The sequence below is a fragment of the Chiloscyllium plagiosum genome, chromosome 25 (genome assembly GCF_004010195.1).
Source record: "Chiloscyllium plagiosum isolate BGI_BamShark_2017 chromosome 25, ASM401019v2, whole genome shotgun sequence".
Classification (NCBI taxonomy): Eukaryota; Metazoa; Chordata; class Chondrichthyes; order Orectolobiformes; family Hemiscylliidae; genus Chiloscyllium; species Chiloscyllium plagiosum.
This window is the reverse complement of record NC_057734.1, coordinates 30,406,643-30,432,713: the sequence shown is the minus strand read 5'-3', so window position 1 is coordinate 30,432,713 and position 26,071 is coordinate 30,406,643.

Below are 26,071 nucleotides of genomic sequence, written 5' to 3'. Positions count from 1 at the left end.
GTAATAAGCTCCACATATATCCAATATCTACATTCTCTTCCAGCCCTCGATATGTCTTGACACTAAGAGAACGTTGGCATCAACAATCTATTTATTGAGGATGAAATTAGACAAAGGCACATCTACTGCTCGTTATTTATTTCCATTCATGACAACAAAACTGAATATAGGCTGCATCATCTAAATGCAGGAAATTGAATTCTTCCTGAATAAAATCATGGCCATTTTGTATAATCCCATGTTCTTATATGAATTAGAGATAGACTCATGCTTTATTGAAAAAAACTGCTATGTTTGTCATGTTAATATATTTTTCTGGGTATTGAGAGACCTATTGTGCACTTGTCTCAGTTTGGGTTTACAGTTACACGTGTTTTATAAGGAGGGTGAGGGATGGCAGTTAAAAAGGGCATAATTCTGCAGAACAATGTGTGTAGATGCAACAAACACTGGTAAGTTGCACATGAGATGTTAAGATGCTGTGACAAAGTTTGGATTGAAAAGTGCACGCAGATGATGGTTTAACCCAATGGCTTTATATTAAATATATAAGATGTTTTAGACTTTCATGAAACTGTATTAAGCAGGATAGAAGGGCAGTAATATTTTCACCAGCAATAAAGCACTTAACTCTTATATTTTACAAAGGAATTCACTGCCAGCTTTCTCCTATCATTCTGACTGTCAGCCGATTTTAAATTTACAATGTGGCTACTGTTCCACTTAGCTTTCCAAAGTTAAAACGTTCGCTGCACTTATGCTAGCCTTCTCCCTAATGGAGGCAAACCTACTTACTGACTTGTGAGCTTCTTCACAGGAGACTTTTTAATGCACTGTTCACCTCTTAGCTTCTGCTTTCACCCCCTTCATTACCTCTTCACCCTGATTAAAAAATAAATCACGTCATAATCACTATAAGTGGTTCTATAGCCCTTCCCTAGAGCAAACCAGATTTCTGGGTTAGTTTCCTCTTCCCTGTCAAAGTGTTTAATGCATTTCAAGTTCTTAGGAGCAGCCATTTCCATCTCTCCCTGGTGCACCCATAATCTCAGGCCTCTCCGACCATGATTAAAGCAGCAAAGGACTGTCTATTTTCTAACACTGATCACCGTTGTTCCTCCCTGAGGTATATTTGACTTCAACATACCCCAGCTCCTGCTTTTGGTGTTTCCCGCCTCTGTCAGAAGAGGTTAAAGAGGATTAAATACAATTCCAATGGATAAATTGAATCACATTTTCTGCTATTTAGCAACAACTTAAGGGTTTTATTTTGTTTGAAAATTTCTTTTCAAAAATATAAATCTCAGTTCTTTTATTTGCCAGAACCGAAAATTGTTTGTACAATTTTTTTGTATTTTTTTCTTCCTCCTTGCCTTAATGGCAGTACATCTTGCTTCAGAAACTTGGTTTCAGGTCCCCTGTCTGTGCACACAGTCTGGCTTGGTCCTATAGAAGTGTCTACAAGGTCTTATGTACCTTCTCCAGTGGATTTAAAAGACCTAATGATGATAATTGCAAAGCAATGTGTTTCTCCTAATGTTCTAATCAACATTTACCTCACAAAAGGGTGGCACGGTGGCTCAGTGGTTAGCACTGTTGCCTCACAGCACCAGGGTCCCAGGTTTGATTCCACCCTCGGGCAACTGTCTGCGTGGAGTTTGCACATTCTCCCCGTGTCTGCACGGGTTTGCTATGGTTTTTTCCCACAATCCAAAGATGTCAGGTCAGGTGAATTGGCTATGCTAAATTGTCCATAGTGTTAGATGCATTAGTCAGAGGGAAATGGGTCTGGTTGGGTTACTCTTATGGGGGTCGGTGTGGACTGGTTGGGCCAAAGGGCTTATTTCCACACTTTATGGAATCTAATCAAACCAGCACCAGTAAAATAGAGTATGTGGCTGTTATCACATTTCTGTTTGAAATGCCACACAAAACTCTCTCATGCTTGATTATATTACACTGGCGATTACATTTTCAGAGTATGTCATATGCTGTGAAAAAAGTTTAGGACAATCTGAAGCTGTGGAGGGTGCTATGGAAATGCAACTTAATCATGCAACACTCGATGTCTTTGTTCATTCCAGCACTGAGACTGTTACAAGTGCAGCTTGTTGATAAGCAGATAAATCCTTATCGCGAGGTCACTTGAGAAAGGCAAGTGATTGTATCAATAGCATTTAGATGTCTAATATTGAAAAGATACTATGAATCTACTAGATGCATGTCACGTCATACGTGGAGTATGCCAGACACTTCCAGCATCCTTCCTCCAGTCCCCCTGCATAGTTCTGTCCCTGTGACTGCAGCATGATTGGTGGAAGGCTGCTGCTTTTCAGTGAAGGGTGTTCTAACAGCAGCCCTCAGGCACCTCTGGGTCTTGAGGTAGCTTTGAACTCCACCACCTCAGCATGGGAGATGGCAGTCTGGCCTGGATGGCTGACTGATTCCAATAGGGGATTGGTGGATTGGCAGTGTTGTGAGCACAAACTGCTGTCACCCTGGGCAGTAGGTTCATGCTCCATGGCACCTCTGCCATTCAGGAGGAGCAGGATGTTAGACATGTGTGAGAGGGAAAATACTGAGCTGCTGTGGGAGCCTGTCTGTCACTGACACACACACCTCCTGTGGACCTTCATCACTAAGACCGCTAGCATCATACCTGTGAAATTAAGAGCTTTTTTATTGGTGCTGTACTTACAGTTAATTGCACTACAGTTAATTGACTACAGTTTGCTTTTAGTGAATGGGATAAGATGCTTTCGGATACATGGCTGGCTAGAACCGCTGACAGCCATGTACACAGCCGGACCTCTTGCTGTGCATTCAGCAAGCCAGCAAAATGGGTCACACTCGACTATCTGTCAGTGTGGTTCTAACAAAGAGGCAGTGTGACATTTGCATGGTGCCTACTTCAACGGGACAGAACGTGGACAGATTGAAAGATCATGAACTCCTTTCCAAAGATAAGAAAACACAACCTTGAGCCTTTTCTCTCCATTGGCCTTCATTTGCTTCCCCCTGCCTCCCCCCAATTTAAACATCCAAGTATTGCCAAATGCCTCTTTAAGTTCTTTTCCTGGTGAGGTTTCCTGTAACTTCCAAAGGACTGGTCTTAAAATAAATGTTTGCTATTGTTTATGGTGGGACTTTGCAGAGAGACTAAAATTTCACCAGGATCTGGTGGTTTCCATCCCACCCTTACTAATGCATCTTCTGTCTTGACAGTCTCAAAAATGTTATCCTTTAGATAGATTGTGCAATTAAAAACTGCAGTTAATGTATAATGTAACATCATCATCTGCATCTTGTCACATTCTTATGTTGCTCAAGAAAGGACTTTTGATTTTCATTTACAGAAGGATTATTTGTTCATAAAAATGTTGAACAATTCCACCTGTTGAGACTTCTAAGATTTGTAACATTTCGCCTAATGTAAGTTTGCAAAGTGATCATATTAAATATGCAAGCCTAAATTATGCTCTTCAGAGTTGAAAACTTCCATGAAGATTCAATTAAAGGTAGCAATTCTTGTCATTATTCAAGGATGTAATGGTCTTGTCATTCACAGTTCATAAGTTTCTGTATTATTTTTAAACATTACCACTTTTGATTTCCAAGGAATGTGATGAATCTAGAGAGCCACGTAGATAGGGCTGGAGAATGGGACTAGCTGGGGAGCTCTTTTGGGAACCGATATAGACATGATGGGTCGAATGGCCTCCTTCGGTACTGTAAAATTCTATTTTAAGGAATTTCACTTCCAAATGCAAATATTTAGTTGAACATAACCTCAAAATACAAATGTATTAAATGTCATTAAATCATTACAGAACCTTTGCTTCCATTAATTCTGTTTTAAGAGGCATTTACTTGGAACTTTTATGTTTATACATAGAGTGATAGAGTCGTATAGTACAACCTTTGTTGTCAAAACTTTCAATATCTGAACACTGTAGGCTGAATTTTCCCCATTTGTTTTTAGAATTAGAATTAGATTTTTATTGTCATGTGTACTCAAGTATAGGAATACATGAAGACAGTGAAAGGTATACACACAATGATCCATGCAACCCTTCTGCTGCAACCTTCCACACTTCATCTCACGTGTTATGCATCTGGGCTCAACAGCACCCATCTCATGGAGTCACACAGCAGGGGAGGGGTCATGCTGTCAGGACCTTGTGATCCTCACACCATTGATGCCACAATTAAATCCCAGGTGTGCACCAATTCAGATGCTGCAACCCTTCACACAGTGTCCTGCACTGTACTCCCTAAGGAAATGGCACAGAGTGGGAAATGGGCTCCTTGGTTCACCAACATGGATCTGGAGGTGCTGGTGGATGGTGTGGTGGGAATAGGAAGCAGTGTTGTATCCTGCTGAGAATCAAAGGAGGTCATACAGGACTAAGATAGTGACCCAGGTCAGTGCAGGTGAAATGCAAGGAAATGTGCCACCATCCATTCTCTGCTACCGCACACTCACTCTAAATCTGCCATTACACATGCCTCTCCCTAAGGCTCATGGAGTACAACCTTTCTGTCCTCTATGCCTCCTACTCACTCAATGAAGACGCCTCACCAACTCACCTGTATCACCGCCAATTGGGCTTGCATCCATTTCCATGATGCATGATCCCTCCCTCTGTCTCATTACCCACCCTCCGGCTCGCACTTCATCAGCACTCAACTGATCTACATGTGACCCCCAGGGTAGTGGATTTGACCTTCAGTGCTGACGGTAATCCAACAATGAGGTGGCAGTTGGCTTGCATGCAGTGAGGAGTGGAAGAGGACAGCATCAATGGAGTGTATAGGGATGTTGTGATGACGATTGCCGGGGATGAAAACCTGGAGAAGTAAGTGACGAGCTGCTGTTACTGGGTAACGCATTAACTTTCATGTCAGCAATTAGCTCATGTCAGTTTCTTGGGGAGAGAGAAGAGAATTGGAAGCTGCACGTAAATAAGGCAAGTTGGGCTATTAATGACACACCAATGCTTGGAAATAATCTGCATGTTAGTCAGATTAAAGTTTGGGGGGAAAATCAGAAATATTTTCTCAACAGCGAGATTCTGATTTTTTTCACTTTTGCTTAAAAATGCCACATTTCTTACCATTGCCCATGCTGCTGATTGAAGCAAAAAAACTGCCCTGTGGGAAAAAAGGTACTTAAAATGAATGTTTAATATGTTAATTTTATATGGTAAGTGACTGATGGTACAAACACACCATGCATCCTTCAGATAAAATGATGCTAGAGGGTATCTTGGTTACAGTCTTAAGCACCAAACTGTGCAAGTGTCCCTGACTGTCATTTCTCACTGAGAGCCAGAATGGTACATAAGATACATATGGTACAGGAGGCTGGTGCTCAGAGATAATCTATACATCCTTCCAGCAATTTAATGATGACCTTGATTTGAGGAACGAGGTGAAGGAGTTCACCTACTTAAGTGAGCTGAGATGTCATTAAAAATGTAGAAGGTTTATGGTTTGTGGATAAATGCTCATGTGATGTGATAATCAGCTGTATAGACCAGATCCAAATCCTGGTCTATAACCATATGTCTAACAGCTGACAAAACTATGGCACGTATGTGCGTACACACACACACAGAGTTACGTGCTCTCTACTCTCTCAAACATGAAGCCATTATTGGCCTCAGGGACTCTGAGCTAATAATGTCAGGTTCCCATTCCTATGGTGGAAGTGGGTACTGCAGATGCTGGAGATTAGAGTCAAAATTAGAGTGGTGCTGGAAAAGCACAGCAGGTCAGGCAGCATCTGAGGAGCAGGAAAATCAATGTTTTGGGCAAAAGCCCTTCATCAGGAAACCCTTCATCTCTTCCCATTCCTATGCTCATCTATGCTCAGTCTGTTGCCATCTCATCCCTGAGAGATTTATACATTCAAGCCCCAGTGCAGGACTGAGCGCATAATTGAGATCGACACATCACGCTATTATTGAAGAAATACTGTATTTTTGGAAAGGCTATCTTTTCAATGAGGTACTTAACCAAGACCTTGTCTGCCTGCAACAATGATTAAGGTTATTGCCACTTAAAGAAGAGATAACTATTCTCCAGCTATGACACCCCCACCATGAAATAATCTGCTGACTATCTCGGCTCCCAATCAAAAATGCCTATTTGAATGAGATACCGATAGACTGGAATCTCCGTGAAAAATAGCCCAGCATGAGTCACTGCCTTAGAAAAGGGTCATGGAGAACAGTTTTCTATAACTTTGTGTCACTTTACCCCAGATGTGTTTGACGTGTTACAACTGAGCATCCATTTTCAAAAACGTATGAACAAACACACAGGAAGAAAATGAGAAAACTGGTTAATTCCTGATGGTTTCTCAATCTTGAAACTTGTTCAGTGTCATTGTAGAAGGATGATTTGGAGATGTCGGTGTTGGACTGGAGTGTACAAAGTTAAAAATCACACAACACCAGGTTATTGTCCAACAGGTTTAATTGGAAAAACTAGCTTTCGGAGCACCGCTCCTTCATCAGGTGGTTGTGCAGTACACGATTGTAAGGCACAGAATTTATAGCATAAGTTTACAGTGTGATGTAACTGAATTATACATTGAATAATACCTTGATTGTTGTTAAGTCTCTCATCTGTTGGAATGACCATGTTTGTTTCACTTCTTTCATATGTAAATCACACAACATTTTTATAAAAAGTTACATTCTTAAGTGCACTTTAACAATTGGTGTCAGCCCAGATAATGTATTGGGTATTAGCACCTCTGTGTGCTGCTGCCTGTGCCATAATGTTTAGACTGATTCTAATCCAAAAAATGAATTAACAGAAACTTCCATGGATTCATGCAGGTTTTGAACAAAGTACAATGTTCTGATTCTTACAATCGTGAACTGCACAACCACCTGATGAAGGAGCAGTGCTCCGAAAGCTAGTGCTTCCAATTAAACCTGTTGGACTATAACCTGGTGTTGTCTGGTTTTTTAACACTGTAGAGAGAAATTATGGTCAAGTAAATGAGCCACTGCCCTTTTCAGGATATTACATATTTCTAGTGTAGAGAGTATTACTGATTCAATGGCACTGGTCTTAACTTTGACATGTCTCTGGAATTTGAGTTTTCACTAACCAGTACCTACCAATACATTAGTGTAAAAGGGACAGCACTGTGATCCATTCCTCTCATACAATAGATAACATGCAACGTGTACATGCTTCATGTGGGCACTACCAATGAGCAGAACCGAAAAGCTTTCTGATAAGAGTAAATTAATGAAAGAGAGGTAAGTTCATTCTGCAGAATGTCCAATTTTGAATCAATTTTTCTAAAATTCCATTCATGGGAAGTGGGATCACTGACTGGCCCAGTGTTTAGTGTTCATCCCTAGTTGCCCTTGAGAAGGTGGTAGCGAGCTGCCTTCTTTACCTACAGCAGCCCTCTTGGTGTAGCTGCTGCTATATGAAAGGGACATTTGTTTGACAAATTTCTCAGAGTTCATTGTGGGTGAGAAAGATACATTAGGTGAGAGAATCATAGGGTATTTAAGGTAGGTGGTAATATGAAATTTGGAACAGACAGATCAGCCATGATCTTAGTGAATGGCAGAATGGGTTTAAAAGGCTGAATGACCTAATGCAGCTCCTAATTTGTAAGTTGTAACAAGCAGGGTGGAGAAGGGAGTACCAATTAATGTAGTGTATCTGATTTCCAAAAGATATTTAGTAAAATTCCAAATGAAAGATTATTGCAGATGATGAGTTCATGCTTTTAGTGGTTATGTGTTAGCATGGACAGAGGACTCGTTAACTGACAAGAAACAGCAAGTGGGAATAAATGGGTTATTTTCGGGTTGGCAAACTCTAGTGACTAAAGTGCCACAGCAATCAGTGTGGAACTCTCAACTATTTTGGTCTATGTTAATGACTTGGATGAGGAGGCCAATTATATTTTAGCTCAATTTAACACAATATGAAGATAGGAAAATATTTTGACGGGAGGACACAGCGTACACAGGAATATAGATAGGTTATCTGGGTGGAAAAACGTTTGGCAGGTTGAATACAATGTGACAAGATATGAGGCTGACAATTTTGACAAGAAGAATAAAAAGCCACAACATTATTAAACGAGAGATGCAGGATGCTGCAATATAGACAGATATTAGTGTCCTTGTACATGAATTAGAAAGCATTAAGATACAGTCCATCAAGTAATTAGGAAGGCAAACGGAATTTTGTCCTTTGATGGGGACGGAGTGTAAAAGTAGAAAAGTCTTGTTACAAGTGCATAGAGGATTTCTGAGAACTCACCTAGAGTACTTTGTACAGTTATAGCCTCCTTACCTAAGGAAGGATATGTACACATTGGCAACTGTTCAGTGAAGGTTCACTCAGCTGATTCCTGAAATGACAGGGTTGTCCAGTGAGGGAAGATTAAGAAGCGTCGGTCTATTCTCATTGGAGTTTATGGAGAATGGAAGGCGATCTTACAAAACATATGATTCTCAGAGTGTGTGCCTGCTGAGAGGATATTTCTTTAAGGAGGACAATCTAGAATGGGGACACAATTTAAAAGTGAAGGCTATCCCATTTAAAAGTCAATGAGGAGGAATTTCTTAACAGAGTTTTCAGAATACTCTTCCACAGACTGAAGTAGAGGATGGAATATTGAATATATTCAGGGCTGAGAGAGACCAGAGTTTTGCTTGACAAAGTTTTCAGAGACTTCAGAGGGCAGGCAGGAAGGTCAAGCTGAGGTCACAGTCAGATCAACATGATCTGATTGAGGGACAGAGAAATTTTAATGGGCTAAATGGTCTACTCCTGCTTCTATGATATTATTGTAAGAAGGAACATGAATATTTGGCACTTCATTTTATATTGGTATAGTGGTTGTAACAAAGTTTGCCGGCTGGACCTCTTAGAATATGAGTTCCCCGATTGGGGCTGGTAATCTGGTCCAATCAGGGAGCCCTGGCTGACATAAAATGATGAGTGTGTTATGGACTAGGCCAGACCACTCAAAACATTCTTTAGCAGGCAGCCCAGACCATAAGTTTACAATTTGTTTCACTTAGTATCCAGTGAAAATTACCCAGAGTAAGTTAGCTAGGTTGACTACCAGGTTTTAAAACAGACAAAACTTTATTCACAAATTTACAGAATGACACACAAAGAACAGAATAAGGAATACCCCCAGAACTCAGACTATCCCAAACTAGACTTAATTATCCTGTCCCAAATATACACAACAGACAATAAACAAATCCCTTAAACACAGAGCAAAAAATGAAACAAAGGTTTACAGGTTGAAGTTAAAAGGGCAGAAGGAGAGAGGGTCGAGCAGCCTGTTTCCACACAGTCCACTGCTGCACTCCTCAAACAAAACTTCAGTTTCTAGGACTGATCACTCCCCTTTCATTATACAGGTCACTTCTAAAACATAAGTTTTGGCCTAAAGACTCATCTGTTTACGTATAAACAAAAAGGCTTTTCATCTCTATATCAAACAAGTTGATTCGGAGCCTGAATAGTTTATGACCCCACGAAAAAAAAAACAAGGACATAGTATCCTTGAGAAAAGGAACAGCTTTTAGAAAAAAGGACCAGCTTTGTGACAAGTGTCAGGGATACTGAGTTGCCTGACTCAGTGAGAGGCGGTGACGTTGTCAAAGGCAATGCCTTTATAAATAAGTGGTAACTGGTGATGGGATGCTAGCCTCTGAAGAGTTGTTTTATTTTGAATCTGCATTTAAATATAATTAATGAAATCTCTGTGGAAAAAATGGCCTAAAATCTCAAAATATGTCGATAGCCTGGTTAACCAAAATTAGAGAGTGTGGTGCTGGAAAAGCACAGCAGGTCAGGCAACATCCGAGGAGCAGGAGAATTGACGTTTCAGGCATAAGCCCGTCATCAGGAATCCTTTGTGTGCCACTCCTAATGAAAGGCTTATGCCCAAAACGTCAATTCTCCTGCTCCTCGAATGCTGCCTGACCTGCTGTGCTTTTCCAGCACCACACTCGCGTGTCTGATTTCCAGCATCTGCAGTCCTCTCTTTCTCCAACCAAAATTAGACACAACTACATCTCGGTATGCTGAGTGCACCATGTGTTAGTCTTGCCCAGGATGTAAAGATGCCAACAAACTCATCCAAGATTTTAATAAGCTGTCATAAACCTGATGTGACAATATGGCTCAGTTATCAAAACAATAAAACTTAGATGTACTTACTTTAAAATATGGTGCAGTTGAACATATTGAACAACTGAACAATTGAGGGATATGCTCTACAAAAGTGACCTGCTAAATGGGCAAAGAATTATCCGTTAAGACCAATGGGAAGCCCATGCTTGAACAGGGAACATATATGAAAAGTAATAAATTCATTCAGAAAGTATGAGAATAATTGATAGACAAGTGAAAACACACAAATATGAGTTGGTAGAGGAGTATGTTAACAGTATGCAACATAAAACATAATCATCAGTCCTGGCTACTCAAGTGTGCAGAATTGTAATGAAAAGATGCCTCCGGGGGGAAGTTGTTTTTATATTATAGATGGGAGTTATTTTCAGACAATAATTGTTTACTTTCCTCAACATATCATTTACATTTTTAGAGCCGTTTCTGCTTTGCTGCTTTGCTTGAAAAAGTCTTTCAGATTATATTGAGGACAGTGTAATAACTGGTTTCCCGCTAACTGCTGTTGGAACTGCATAATTTCAGCAACTATTTAAACAGGTATTGCTTTCTTTTTAATTAGCCTGGACAACTGGATTAGTGTTGTGCTAAAGAACAAGTTGTACTTTTATACAATCTTTCAATTCCTCAGGACATCCCAAAGTGTTTTACTGCCAATGAAGCCATGGCAGGAAATTGGTGTAGTCTAATATTAAGGATACACCTTGACACTTCTCGGCTAATCAGAGACAATGGAGTATAGATTAATAATCGATTAATAATGGATAAAGCACTCCTGCCAAATCTGCCTGAAATTTTTAAGAGGTCGCTAAAGCAGTGGGCAGAGAAACATCTACTAATTTTATTTATACAGACATTTAATAAAGTGGAACACAGGCATAGGCCAATGAGCATCTCAACCTTGCTCTGCCATTCTAGATCATGCATCATTGAAAGCAAACAACTGTTGTCTGAAAATAACTCTATTGATGTAAAATGACTCCCCCACGCCCCTCCCCCGGAGGCATCTTTTCATTACAATTCTGCAGACTTGAGTAGCCAGGACTGATGATTATGTTTATGTTGCATATTATTAACACATTCCTCCACCAACTCATTCTCATGTATTTTCATTTGTCTACCTCAAAACTATATTCTGCACTATCCCCTTGATGTCATTGGTAACTAGAAATCTATCAATCGCTGTCTTTAACTGATATAATATCTTATAAAGGCCTCTGGAATAGAACATTCCAAACATTCGTCATCCCATCAGTAATGAAGTTCATCCTCATCTGAATCCTGAATATTTGATTCTAATTCTGAGACTAAGTCCTACGGCTCTTGATCCCACAGACACAGAAGGAGCTAAGAGATTGGTATCGGCTGAGATGGGGGGGTTCTGTCAAGATCTATGTAGAGTCTGAGCAGGTATTTTCTGGTTGCTTGCCCTCAACTTGCTGGTGGAAAATTTCATTTACCAATTAATTATAGCTAACTTATTTTTCAACTTGGACAAGTATGTAGACAAAGCAATTAGTGACCCTCCAGTGTAAATGTGGCGAAGTATGCAGATGTACAAAGTTGATATGTTGCATAATAAGAACCGAAATGAAGGGTTACTTTTGATTTCTTCACAACTTGACTCTCACTCTTATTCAACTTTATGCTTTTTTTTCTTCCAAACTCTTACAGCATTTGGATGTTTTGCACCTTAATAGTCAGGAAATTCCTCAAGTGCAAACAAGATTTCAAATTGTATGGTAATTAGATTCACACAAATCAAATACTATTCTTTGTACATATTTGATTGCACTCCTCTCTATTGACAAATGAGAAATGGTTTTTAAGCATTGCATGAATGCTAATGTACCAGATATAAAAATAGGAATGCAGCATGAAGAAAAAGTGGAAAACATTCATGTAGAAGATAACCTAAATAAAGAAAATTCTTGTCCCCACCCTTCCTTCTTGAATAAATGAATAAATATTTGAATATTGCATCAAAACAGCAATCACAAAGCTGATGAACTATGTAAATATTGTAAAGATGCCCTGTCTAATGACCACCAGGACAGTGATGAGGATTTTAAAGGTGAACTTAAATTTTTCTTGCTTTTCACATGAAGGTTGCTAGTGTTCAGCTCTGAGAGGAACAGCAAGAGATAACAAGCTCCTGTCAATAATCCAATAACATCACCAAGAATCAGTCCTTTCTGGCAAATTGGGTTATTACAGCAGGACTTGCCCACTCAATCCTCGTAAAACTGGCACTAATAAGAATACAGAGACAGGCTTTCCTGTGCCTGGAGCTACTGAACTGCGATAGCACAGTAAATAAAAACTGGCATGAAGGAATGCGATTTCACAGATAACCATTCAAGTAACTTGATAGGAACTTTGACAAGGCCTGCTAAAAATATTCTGCGTGCCTAACTTTTCGGAACTCATTACATCCAATAGCTCCAACTGTACAACAGAAAAATCTGTCTCAGAGTGAGGAAAAGACGTTCAACCCATCAAAGCTGTTCCACCCATGGATAATTATTCTAAAATGATCACCATCGGTTAAATTTATCCTATGCTTCAAGGAAACTAGACAAAAGTCAACAGCAATGTGAGACTATATAGTTAACTTTATGGTTTTACGCTGTCAGGATCTCCATCAATGACAAAGAACTATAAAATTAGCCTTTTTTTCTCAAAAATAGCCTGATTTTTTTCTGACATGTGAGATGATTGATTTCCTTTCCCACGTACTAGAGAGTCATTAACAGCCATTTATGTAGCTAATCATGATATGATTTAATAGGAATTTCAACAGAACTGAAATAGCTAGGACATTCTAGGTTAAGTTGGCTTGGAATCAATGGTGATACTCCTGTTTCTGAGCCAAATGGCAATGGATTCAAGTCTTATTTCCAAAAATGAGCATATATAAGTCTTTCTGTCATTTGCCTGAACAAGTAAGTGATCATTAGTTTAATTTTGATAATAACTTCAGTAAAGTCTCCAGCTTAACATTTCAAATTACTGAATAACTTTCTCTTCAAGCACGGTGGCTCAGTTGTTAGCACTGCTGCCTCACAGCGCCAGGGACTGGGTTTGATTCCAGCCTCAGGCAATTGCCTGTGTGGAGTTTGCACATTCTCCCCGTGTTTGCGTGGGTTTCCTCCGGGTGTTCCAGTTTCATCCCACAATCCAAAGATGTGCTGGTCAGGTGAATTGGCCACGCTAAATCATCCATAGTGTCAGGTGCATTAGTCGGGGTAAGTTTAGGGTACGGGAATGGGTCTAGATGGGCTACTCTCCGGAGGGTCGGTGTGGACTTGCTGTGCCGAAGGGCCTGTTTCCACACTGTAGGGAATCTAATTCACTATTTTGATATTACAACCAACTGTCAGTCCACTGGGGCTCCACTCCTGTCAACATCCAGTCACTCTCTATTTACTCGCATCAATCTGCATTCTGAAATCCAGGCAACAGCGCAAGAGTTTATAAAGGAACATGCTGGAGATACTCAGCAGATCTGGTAATGTCTGAGATGATAGCAAAGAATTAAGTTTTCAGATCTGCTATGACCATCAGATCTTGACGACTTCAATTTTGTCTTTCTTCTTTATTTATCTCTCACCATAGATGCTGCCTGACGGGCTGAGTGTTTCCACCTCCCACAGCATTTTGCTTTTGTATTGCAAGAACTTGTTTCAGTTTTGATGGCTATCATTTATTCAGAATGTGAACTTCTCATTACCAAGTACTAAATGGCTTGCAATAATTAGGAATCAGCAATAAATTCTGCCTGCCCAGTGATGCCCACATTTTTAGATTAGATTACTTACAGTGTGGAAACAGGTCCTTCGGCCCAACAAGTCCACACCGGCCCGCAACCCACCCAGACCCATTCTCCTACATTTACCCCTTCACCTAACACTACGGGCAATTTAGCATGGCCAATTCACCTAACCTGCACATTTTTGGATTGTGGGAGGAAACTGGAGCGGGCTCACGCAGACACGGGGAGAATGTGCAAACTCCACACAGAGAGTCGCCTGAGGTGGGAATATGAACCCGGGTCTCTGGCACTGTGAGGCAGCAGTGCTAACCACTGTGCCACCGTGGAAGAACTGATAGATTGCAGACACTACTAATATATGTACATGCTTAGTTTGTGCTGTGAGAGTACAAAGTTGACATGTTAGTAGAGAACGGAAAAATGTTTCTTCTAGAGGAACAGTCTAAGCTAGGGGCTAAAGTTTAAGAATAAGGGGTTTAGGATTGAGTTGTGGAGAATTTGGAGAGTTCTGGATCTTTGAAATCCACTACCCAAGAAAGTTGTAGGGCATTCACTAATTGATCATATTCAAGATGAACTCAACAGATATTTTGGGTTTGTGAAGGTTTGTAGCTCAGGTTGAGATTTAGGGCGTAGGTTTGCTCACTGAGCTGTAGGTTTGATATCCAGATGTTTCATTACCTGGCTAGGTAACATCATCAGTGACGACCTCCAAGTGAAGCGAAGCTGTTGTCTCCTGATTTCTATTTATATCTTTCTCCTGGATGGGGTTCCTGGGGTTTGTGGTGATGTCATTTCCTGTTCATTTTCTGAGGAGTTGATAGATGGCATCTCGATCTATGTGTTTGTTTATGGCGTTGTGGTTGGAGTGCCAGGCCTCTAGGAATTCTCTGGCATGTCTTTGCTTAGCCTGTCCCAGGATAGGTGTGTTGTCCCAGTCGAAATGGTAGCTTTTTTCATCCGTGTGTAGGGCTACGAGGGAGAGATGGTCATGCCTTTTTGTGGCTAGCTTGTGTTCATGTATCCTGGTGGCTAACTTTCTTCCTGTTTGTCCCACGTCGTGTTTGTGGCAGTCCTTGCATGGAATTTTGTAGATGATGTTGGTTTTGTCCATGGGTTGTGCTGGGTCTTTTAAGTTTGTTAGTTTTTGTTTGAGAGTGTTGGTGGGTTTGTGTGCTACTAGGATTCTGAGGGGTCTCAGTAGTCTGGCTGTCATTTCTGAGACTTATTTGATGTATGGTAAGGTGGTTAGGGTTTCTGCAGCACAGACGAACTTTGAAAAACAGAAGAGAACCACCTATATGACGTATTAGTGCGCAGATTCCTCAAGAACAAACCACGACAAGCAGACCAAACACAGCCAGAAACCCTAAATATTTTGGGTACTAATGAAACGGAGGCATTGGCAGACAGTGCAGGAAGTGGAATTTATAACAGGGAAAAGAGAAATGATAGATAATTTATTTTGCATCCATCGTTATGGTGGAGAATACTACAAACTTAAAAGATATCGTAGAAGCAAGGTACTAACGGGAGTAAAGGTTTTGTAGCAGTTTTTATACCGAGAGACAAGGTATTTGACAAACCAATGGGAGCGGTAGGCAGACAAGTCACCTGGACCTGATTGTCTGTATCCAAGGGGTTACAGAGACTTTGGTCAAAATGTTCCTGGTTTTTGGGAAGGTTCTAATGAATTGGAAATCCATTACACGTGACATCCCTGTTCATGGAGGAAGGGAAACAGAAAGCAGGAAACTATAGTCCAATTAACCAAACATCTACCACTGGGAAAATTCTAGAATCCATTATTAGAGAAGAAACAGTAGGATGTTTAGAAAAACCCAACACAATCAAATAGAGCTAACATGGCGTTATGAAAGATAAATCATTTTTAAAAAATTTGCTAGAATGCTTTGAGGATATGACAACCAGACCTGATAAAGGAGGATCAGCAGTTGTCTAATTGGATTTCGAAAAGGCATTCAATAAGATGCCACATGAAAGGTTATTGCAAAAGATAGGAGCTCACAGTATTGGATTGAGGATTGTTGACAAACAAGACAGATGCCACCCAAGGAATAAGAGAAAGTAGACAAATTGAGCTCATTCTAAATATCTCTTAGTGATCTTCAGCACAAAATGCAAGAAGTGAGCCCACTGTCCCCATGCACTGATATTAACCGCATGGCCAATATGTAACTCAAACAATGAAAAACTCAATCTTTTTTGTCCCGTTTCCTGCATGGTTGCAATTAAAATTCTAAGTGCTAGTTGTGTGGATAAGAAAGTATATGCGGTTCAGCAGCAAAGGAAAATTCTCATTGGTGAAACCTGCCATCAGACACAGTGCAGCAGGTTATGGGTGAGCTGTAAAAGAGCCACCTGATCAAACAAGAAGGCACATCTTCTTGGCCACATGTTTCTTGCTCAATTACCTTGTTATTAACTTAAAACGCAAGAGCACAAAGTTGTTTTTTATCTCACATTTGATATGTCAATATCTTAACATGGATCACTTGAAACATGACATGCTACCAGAATCATACTACTCTGTATAAGGCTAATAACTCACAGTTAGCTCAGACACTGATGTAGCTGTGTATGTACATAACAGCCAGCTGTAATAAAATATCTACTGGATTCCTCAATAATATGGTATTCACGCTCAGTTTCTTACATTATGAGGGATAACGTAAGCACTGGAACATCACAGAAAACAACCTATTGGAGGCAAACTCACCTCCATGATGGGAGAATTTGTTGCCCATTTTTCTTCACCGCTTAAGAAAGGATCATGGCTCTGCCCATCCTCCTGCCCTAAGCAAGATCTGAACTGATGTCAGATGATGTCCTTGTGCTTGCCCTGAGATGTGATGCCTGGTTTCCAACATAGGGGTCATGCAGAGCAAGTGGTGAGCTGAATTTGTTAGGTGATAGCTCTCAGTACTTTATCAAGTTTTCCCGCTGTCGAACATGATCGGCAAGTTTCGCAAAATGAGAGGCTGAGTATTAATAAAACAAAGTGGACTGTTAGTAAAATGGCTAACATGTGATAATCACCATGAATAGACAAACCTGCCGCTGCTTTGTGAGCATCTCACCACAGAACCAGTGAAAAGCATTGCTAAATTCATGACGGACCTCATCACATCCTGTCGCACATCTTGCCAATGCCCACAAAATCGCTGGGAAACCTTAGCAGATCTGGCAGCATCTGTGGAGAGGAAGCACAGCTAACGTTTTGGGTGCAGTGACCCTTTTTCAAAATGCCCATGATCCTCAGCCCCTTATAAGATTCAACCCATTATTAACCTCACCATGGATATATATTGCAATAAACTAAACTACTGAACAGATTTATTCTCAAAATTATTTAAAGCTGCAATGTGAGAATAAGACTTTGAACAACACTATAATTTTGAAATAAGTTTGCAAGTGTCTCGTTAAACAACAGAATCAGGCTAGACACTTTGTGTTCCTGCAAAACTTTAACATTCTCATTAGGAAGACGCAATCTTCTCTTGCAATGAAAATAGAATGCAATCTTTGTACACATAATGTGAATGCACATTTAATTCACCCTGCACTACATAGCAATACAAATTAACTGCTAACCCATGAAATGTGGCCTATCCCTTAATTTCTGTGAAAGGTAGAAATCTTAGTCTGTTGAAGCAAGATGGCTGAAGAAGACTAACAATCTACATATCCAGTAGACATCATGGCAAGAGGATGACCATCTACAACAATGAGAATGGTAATACCTCATCTGTATTTGCTGTTTGAGATAGTTTGAACTCATGCTCGACATTGAGATACCTTCCATTCACACATGGTTCAAAGTACTTGTACTGGCAGGGACTATACTGATGGAAAGTACACAGGCCACGTCCTGTGCCACCAGACTTGACAAATGCAGGAGAAAACAAAGATTAGAAAGAGTAAAAAACAAGGCAAACCAGGAAGCAAGTAAATTCAATGTTAAAAACAGAAGCCTATGGAAAATCTGAAGGCAGTTAAGATCATGGAAGGCATTGAGTTAGAGGAGGACGTGATCTGATGATTATCTCCACACACAACATAAAGTAGAAGAAAATAATAAGCTCATCTCCTCTTTTAAAATTATAAACGTGGAAGAACATTTGACCCCAAATCAGGTTGCAATGGAAAAATTGAACCCATCATCTGCTACATAATTCATATTCTATACCTCAACTGATAAACCAAGCACCAGAAATATTTCTCATTATAGACAGAATGGCCATAGAAATGAGTAAGAGAAATGTCTTTGGCATAAAGGCAAACTCACCAAGGCTTAGCAAGGTCATGGACCGATAGAGTTGAGCATGCTAACAAGTTGACAAGCTGGAAAAATGTCATCCTCAACTCTTACGCCAAGTTCTTACACACAAAAAATTCTAACTGTGCATGAATCTAGTCTAAGTATTGCTGATTATCCATACATCTAAAAAAACTGAACTGCATTGTAAACCTGCATCTATATAACACCATTAACATAAAAGACATCCCAAAGCCTTTCATTGGAATGTGAAATTATATCAAGAGCTACACAAGGTGATAATAAGACAGCTGATTAGAATTGTAATCAAAATCAATTGTTATTAAGGAACATACCAAGGAAGGTGAGAAAGATGGGAGGCAGAAAGGTTTCTGGTGGAAATCCCAGGGTTCAGGGCTTAGGCATGTGAATGGTTGGCCACCAAAGATGAGGTGATTAAAATTGAGGTGACAAAAGTCATCAGATTTAGAGGAGTGCTGATATTATGGAGGTTAAGGCTGGAGAAATTAAGAGAGGCATGAAGGGATTCATCCTCAAGTATAAAAAAATCAAAATGGAGGTATTGCTTAACTGGAAGCCAGTTTAGATTAGTTAATATTGTGATTGGTGAACAGGACTTGATGCAAATTAGAATATGGCAGGCAAGCAGCGTGACAAATCAGAGGCAGTAGAATAGATATGAGAGTTAGTGAGAAATTGAGTCAAGTATGATTGCCTTTTCAGTAGAATCTAACATTATAGCACCACTATTAACTCTGAAATTGGATGGGGTTTGATAAAATTAAAATGATGTGCTATGTCATCATAAGAAATAATTAAACAGCAACATAGGGTTGGGAAATTGGAAGTGGCCTGGGATAAATTCTTCGGCGAAATGAAATATAAGAGGGTGAGAGCATGAAAAGAAGCCAATGCACGTGATATTTTGTCTGTGAGTGGATCAATGAGAATGCTGAGGGTAGTTACGTCAAGCTAGATAATGGAGGAGAGGCACAAGAGGAAGATGATGGTGTCAACTGTAGCAAGGGCTGTGAATAGGGAGAGAAGGATAAGAAGGTATCATTGTGGTCAGTCACATTGACTGTGTGACATTATAACTTTGATAAATACTGTTTCAGTTCTGTGCACGAGTAGAAATATGACTAGAGGGTATTAAACAAGTAATTGTGGGAAAGAGGGGTGTGGAATTACAAAGTGACAACTTGTTCAGGACTTTGGAAAGGAAAAGGGATATCGCAGATCAGGTGATAGTTGAATGACAAATAGGTACGTTTTTTTTCGAAGAAATGGAATTAATGATTGCAGATTTACATGGAGAAGACAGTACCTGAAGAGTGGGAACAGTTAACAATATGATCAGAAAGCGAAGTCAGATTGTCAGAGTTTTGGTGGGAACAGAGTTGGCTTTCTCAGACAAATTGAACACAGAAAGAGTGTTACAGGAATAAGAGAGAAACTGAAGAAAGATTTCAGCCTGCATCCTGAGCACAGGAATCTTTGGAGGATGGTTCACTGGTAATTATGAGAAGTGAGAGGATGGGTCAGAAATAATTGAGTGGATGATGTCAAACTGTAAATACGATCATCTAGAAGGCTAAGGGCAGCAGATATATGCAAACATCACCACCTGCAACTTCCCCATGAAGTCACACACCATCCTGACTTGAAACTATATCATCAGTCCTTCATTGTGACAAGCTCAAAATCCTAGAACTTCCTCTCTTACAGAACAGTGAGTACATCTTCACCATACCACTCACATCCTAAGAACAAATATATAAACAATTTAATAACAAAGATATTCCTGAAATCTTCAAACGTTTTGTTGGTGGTGAGAGTGCAGCAGGCAGCAAAAGCAGTTTAAGAAGATGGTTTGAACTGGAAGAGAGACTTTAATTGCTATCTTGGAATTCCAGATAACTTTATAACAGTGTACATATGGTGGGAAGAGCAGAATCCCATTGTACTGTCTGTGGTCCATCCAAATCTAGTGATGATTGGCTAAGTCAGCTGTTGGCCATACATGTTTAACCTTGTGCCCTTTTGATTTAAGGCTGCATCAGTGGGAGTGATCAAGGTGAGAGGAATAGAAACCATTTTAATGGATTCAGGTGCATCAATCGTGGAGATAAAAGTGTTTGCGAGCAGATCAGTAGCTAAACGAATGACATGGAGAAGACCAACTAGTTGGTGTTTGGGAAGAGCCAGTTTTAAGTGAATTGGGAGAGAGGTTTTTTTTCCCCCCAGGGTGGGACAGAGAAGAAAATAGGGTTGGAAGGGCAAACAAGATTTTTTAGAAGAGACACAGAAGTGATCAGTGATGGCCATATCTTTGATTCACAGCACAGGTGTAGAGAGATTACAGAAGATGACAAGTTTGAGAGGGTGGTCATGACTTGTGTAGGGGAATTCATATGGAGACAGTGATTCAAGGAGGATAGGAAGCTGGTGAATTCAGAGGAGAGCAGCCATAATGAGATCAGATGGAGTCTGAAGTTACTGAGGATGAGATGCCACTTGGTGCAAAGGTTCAACTATGAAAGTGGTAAAGATACCTCAGCTAGAAACTTGGCAGAAAACTTAATACACAAAGGATACCTCATATTTTGCATGCTTAACCATTGAGCTGCTGTCTCATTAAAAATTCACAGCAAAGTTACAAGTTTACATGAGTGTTTCAGATTATGGTGTGTGAGATGAGCACAGCAGTACATGAATATTAATAGATTTTAGCATTCTCTTCAGCCATTCCCTATTTGTACAAATGATGGATTTAAAGGAATTCTATAGAATTATAGACCAAAGCACTTAAACTGCACTCCATTCAGCTTCAAGCTGTTTGTTACATTTAGTGCTGTGATGTAGCCTTGTGACATTTTCATGAATATTTTATTAATTAAATGAAGCACACTTTAGCGTTATCGATTGGGTGGCCCACACATCAACTCTGAATGCTTTAGGTGGTCGAGGGCTGTGATGTGTGAAGTGAGTGTAGATGGAAACAGCTAATGTAGAAAATTGAAATGGATTGCAGGTCTAAACAGCAAAATTTAGAGATGGAGAATACATAGGTTTTGATCCGTGCTTTTACTATCATGAACAAGTTTCACAACAAGAATGATATTTCTTCAACCTTAAGACTAATATCACAAGGTCTACATTGTCAACATTTGCTTATTGATTAAAAACAGTTAATTTAATAAAGAGAGTGGCTATGATAATTGTCCTTCTGTAATAAATCCAAAAACTATTTAGGAAGCTGTTCCCAGAAACTGCATCCAGTGACAGCCATGACCTTGCAGTTACAGTTCCTGTCCTTTTCCACCTGGCTGCAAAAGGTGACTGTGCCTTTAAATTTTCAAGAAAATCCAATTCAATATTTCTTAGACAATTATTCAACCCTTGCCGTGGAGCTGCATCAGTATTACAGATGAGTAGGGCACACCTTATCATAAACAGACTGATCATTTTATAGTCATTGGGGTCATAGACAGTTAATGGGATTTTTAACAGCATATTGAAGCTCCATAACTGTGAATAGCACATGAAAGGGAAACAGAATCTGCATCTCATTGCCCTTCCTATGGTCGAGCTCTACATAAGGCAACTATAACTGCAACTGTATTCCCTGAACTCATTTGAGACTTATTCAGATTGGAATAGCTTATGAACACCACTTCCTGCTACGAATGCCACAGGCAAATGCTTAGCTGTTTAACTGAATATTGAATGTCTTCAAAACTGGACGACTGGATCAATTGCTTTGACGTCAATATCAATACCTCTACAATGGGTGTGTGGAGGACACTTTGAGTGTGGTGGGTTAAAATGCATCCCTAACCATGTGGGCGGCATGGTGGCACAGTGGTTAGCACTGCTGCCTCATAGCGCCAGAGACCCGGGTTCAATTCCCGCATCAGGCGACTGACTGTGTGGAGTTTGCACGTTCTCCCCGTGTTAGTGTGGGTTTCCTCCGGGTGCTCCGGTTTCCTCCCACAGTCCAAAGAGTGCAGGTCAGGTGAATTGGCCATGCTAAATTGCCCGTAGTGTTAGGTAAGGGGTAAATGTTGGGGTATGGGTGGGTTGTGCTTCGGCGGGTCAGTGTGGACTTGTTGGGCCGAAGGGCCTGTTTCCACACTGTAATGTAATCTGAAACATTTACTTTATACAGGACTGGATATTATCATGTCTGAAAATCTCACCTTGAAGAGATGAGATATTTCATTCATACATATAAAGCAGGTCTCTATGGTTGCCTCTCATTTTTCCTGTTATCACATGAATCTCTAAAGTCTGTACACAGCAGAAATTTCTAGAATTGGAAATCAATGCATCACCAATCAGCTTTGAGGGAATATTGGCCTGAGGGTCTCCCTCAAGACAAATGTCTGCCAGCAAGATTCACAGATGACTAGAATCCCTACAGTGTGGAAACAGGCCCTTAGGCCCCAACAAATCCACACCAACCCTCCAAAGAGTATCCCAACCAGACCCATTCACTGACTATCTTACTCGACATTTTCCATGACTAATGCACCTAACCTACACATCCCTGCACACTATAGACAAGTTTTAGCTTTGACTAATCCACCTAACCTGCACACCTGTGTGACTATGGGAGGAAATCGGAGCGCCTGGAGGAAAGTCACACAGATACAGGGAGAATGTACAAACTCCACACATAGTGTTGCCTAAGGCTGGAATTGAACCCGGGTCCCCAGTGCTGTGAGGCAGCAGTGCTAACCACTGAGCCACCATCTTCCCTTATGACCATATAAATGATTTACTGGCAATCTATTGATGTATTGACTCATAATCTGCATGAAATTGTATCCTGGGGAGAGATCTTAACAGGAGTTGGGGAGGCGGGCAATGAACTTATTAAAATTAATTCTATTAAAACTGCATTACAGTTCATATAAATTCTCAATAAGAGGACCTCCTCCATTAATCTGATGTACTTGCCTTGTTTTATACTGGTGAGCATGTTTTTTTAAAATTATTAACAGTATAAAAATATTTCTTCTGTAAGTTAACAATAAACTGCAATCAAGCATGAGGTTTTTGTATCACTGGATTGCTTCACCAATAAATTATTTGAAAAGGATCATAAATGTGGTGACATGCTGATGACATTAACACTGTTACTTTTGGAGTGTTTTTGGTTTCTTCAGTGAATGAAAAGTAGCCTTCGATAACTGCAACAACAAGCATGCAGAGAGAGAGATGAGATCTGTGTGTTCAGGCTTCAGGCAGTATCTTAATTGAACTACATGAGTTCTCATGAAAGGTTATTGACTGGAATGTGAACTCTTGTTTCTTTCTCCACAGATGCTGCCAGACCTCTGGTTACGTCCAGAGTTTTTTAGTTTAATTTTATAATAGAACTCTCCCACTTTACATCATGCATATCACTATGAAGCCATAGTGAATAATCATACCGTTGTTGAAGTTTAGAGGAGAGGACATGAATATCTTATTTCTTCATACATCAAACAAGATCTTGATAGATTTTATCTGAATAATGTGCTTCTTTGATTGAACTAAGTCACAAATTTGTGGTGAAGTAACAGAAAAGGCTCCGAACAGAATATTGTGGATCCTGTCCATGTGGATTTCAAGAAAGTACTTAACACATAATCATATAACAAAATCAAGCAGCACGGAATAGGAAGGTCAGTATCAAAATGTTGAAAACATTGATGTAAGTACAGAAACAGCATTGTGTGGTATATGGTGTTTTTTTTCAGACTGGAGACTGTAGCGATCCCTAATGTTCAGTGAATTATAGAATCCCTACAGTGTGGAAGCAGGACATTCAGCTCATTGAGTCCACACCAAAGAAGATCCCACCCAGACCCATCCCCCTATCCATATAACCCTGCATTTCCCATGATTTATCCACCTACCCCACACATCTTTATGAAACTTTCCCTTATAAATTTAAAATTTCAAACTTTCTCCTCTTGGACGAATCTTATGGAAAGCTTAGAGGATTGGATTTGGCTTGTAAAGCATGGATAGATGGGTTTACCCCACTAGAGAAATATGTAAGCTCTGATTTTTAAATTTAAAACAGATATATATTGGCACTTCGACAAGCAGAGTCTTAAGCGGCACACTCCATTATCAAGGAAATCAACCTATATAACAACAAATCAGTTTGGAGATAAATAGAAAGTAAAATCAGGCAGGATGTAAAATGAACAGCTAGTCCTATTTCATTAGCTTCCTACCAGTTCTAGTAGGATAAAATTTACTCCCAAAATTGATAGCAGGTTTTTGCCAGCACATGTCAAAGCAAAGAGGTTTCTCCATTTCAGTATGGGTAAGAAAGATAGAAGGGAGCAAAAGGTGGATAAGGGCCAATAACAAGTGTGGGTTTGTAATGTGTGGTTACCTTGTGCCTATTAATTGCAAGCTTCAAGTTACCAATTAATTTCAGTGATAATGGCATTCCACTGAATGCTAAACCCATTGCTACATGGCTACGTCACTTGAAAACTGCCTGCAATACTTAAAGCCAGGATGCATTCCGATTACAGCAGGTGTTGCACCTTCTTGTAGAAGAGTCTCTAAGGGGCAAGAAGACTGAAATAGGTGTAACAGAGCAAAGACCATGATTCACTTACCTACCAACAATCTCTATCAATAAAAATGCAAACGCCATATTCAAAGCTTCACCCTCCACACAGTTTCCCAGTTACTCATTGTTATCTCTGGCAGCAGGAATTGTGTTATTATATGATGATAACGTTATGCAGGACACAGAAAACAATGATGACACTGAAAACACACTCCTGTGAGTGCTAAAGGCTCCTTCCGAATAATCGTTGGCACTGAAACTGTTGCGTAAGTACTCCAGTAGTCTGCTGTATGATTGTGACATAACTGCTTTCATTGTACACATATCTGCTGTATCTGCAAAGGTTGTATACTGACGGCAGGGTTTAACCATAGAGTCCTACTCGCCTAGAGGCTATATTTTGGATTAACGTGATTACTCCAATATTAATAGTATAATGAATTAGAGCAGAATAAATTCATGGTAACCGCTGCCAAAAAGAGGACATTCTCCAACCTAATGTGTTCAGTGAGGTCTCACACCAACTGCACATTCAGCAACTGGTAACCTTTGCTGTTATAGTCCATCTGCAGTATCCACAAAACTCTGTGTGTGCAGTCAATGGCACCTTTCAATGAGAGAAACCCACATGCATGTTCCATCTGCATCTGTCTGAATAGTCAGAACAGAATGAACTCTCCTCTAATGTAAAAGGGAGCATCTGTGACCTCTCTGATGTGGCTGTGGACGGTGAGCTGGGAGATGTCGCACTTGCCATCTGCTTCAATTTGGAAGGATCCTGACACAAAGTAATTAATATCTATGGCCACCTACACATTCACTGGCTGTGCCTTTCTCTCTCTGGTCTGTAGTCGCAAATCTACATGCAAATAGTGGCAGATGTCCTCCTTCATAAATGTTGCTAACATCCCCCCCCACCACCACCGTGCTGGTTTCAGTTGTGATTGAGAAATGATCTTGAGAAATGATCAGCACAGGCTGTCAGGGAAGGATGTCGTTGAAATGTGGAACTTTTTCAAGGAACAGATACAACGTGTCCTTGATATGTATGTACCGGTCAGGCAGGAAAGAGATGGTCGTGTGAGGGAACCTTGGTTGACGAGGGAGGTTGAATGTCTTGTAAGGAGGAAGAAGGAGGCTTACATAAGGTTGAGGAAACAGGGTTCAGACAGAGCAGTGGAGGGATACAGGATAGCCAGAAGGAACC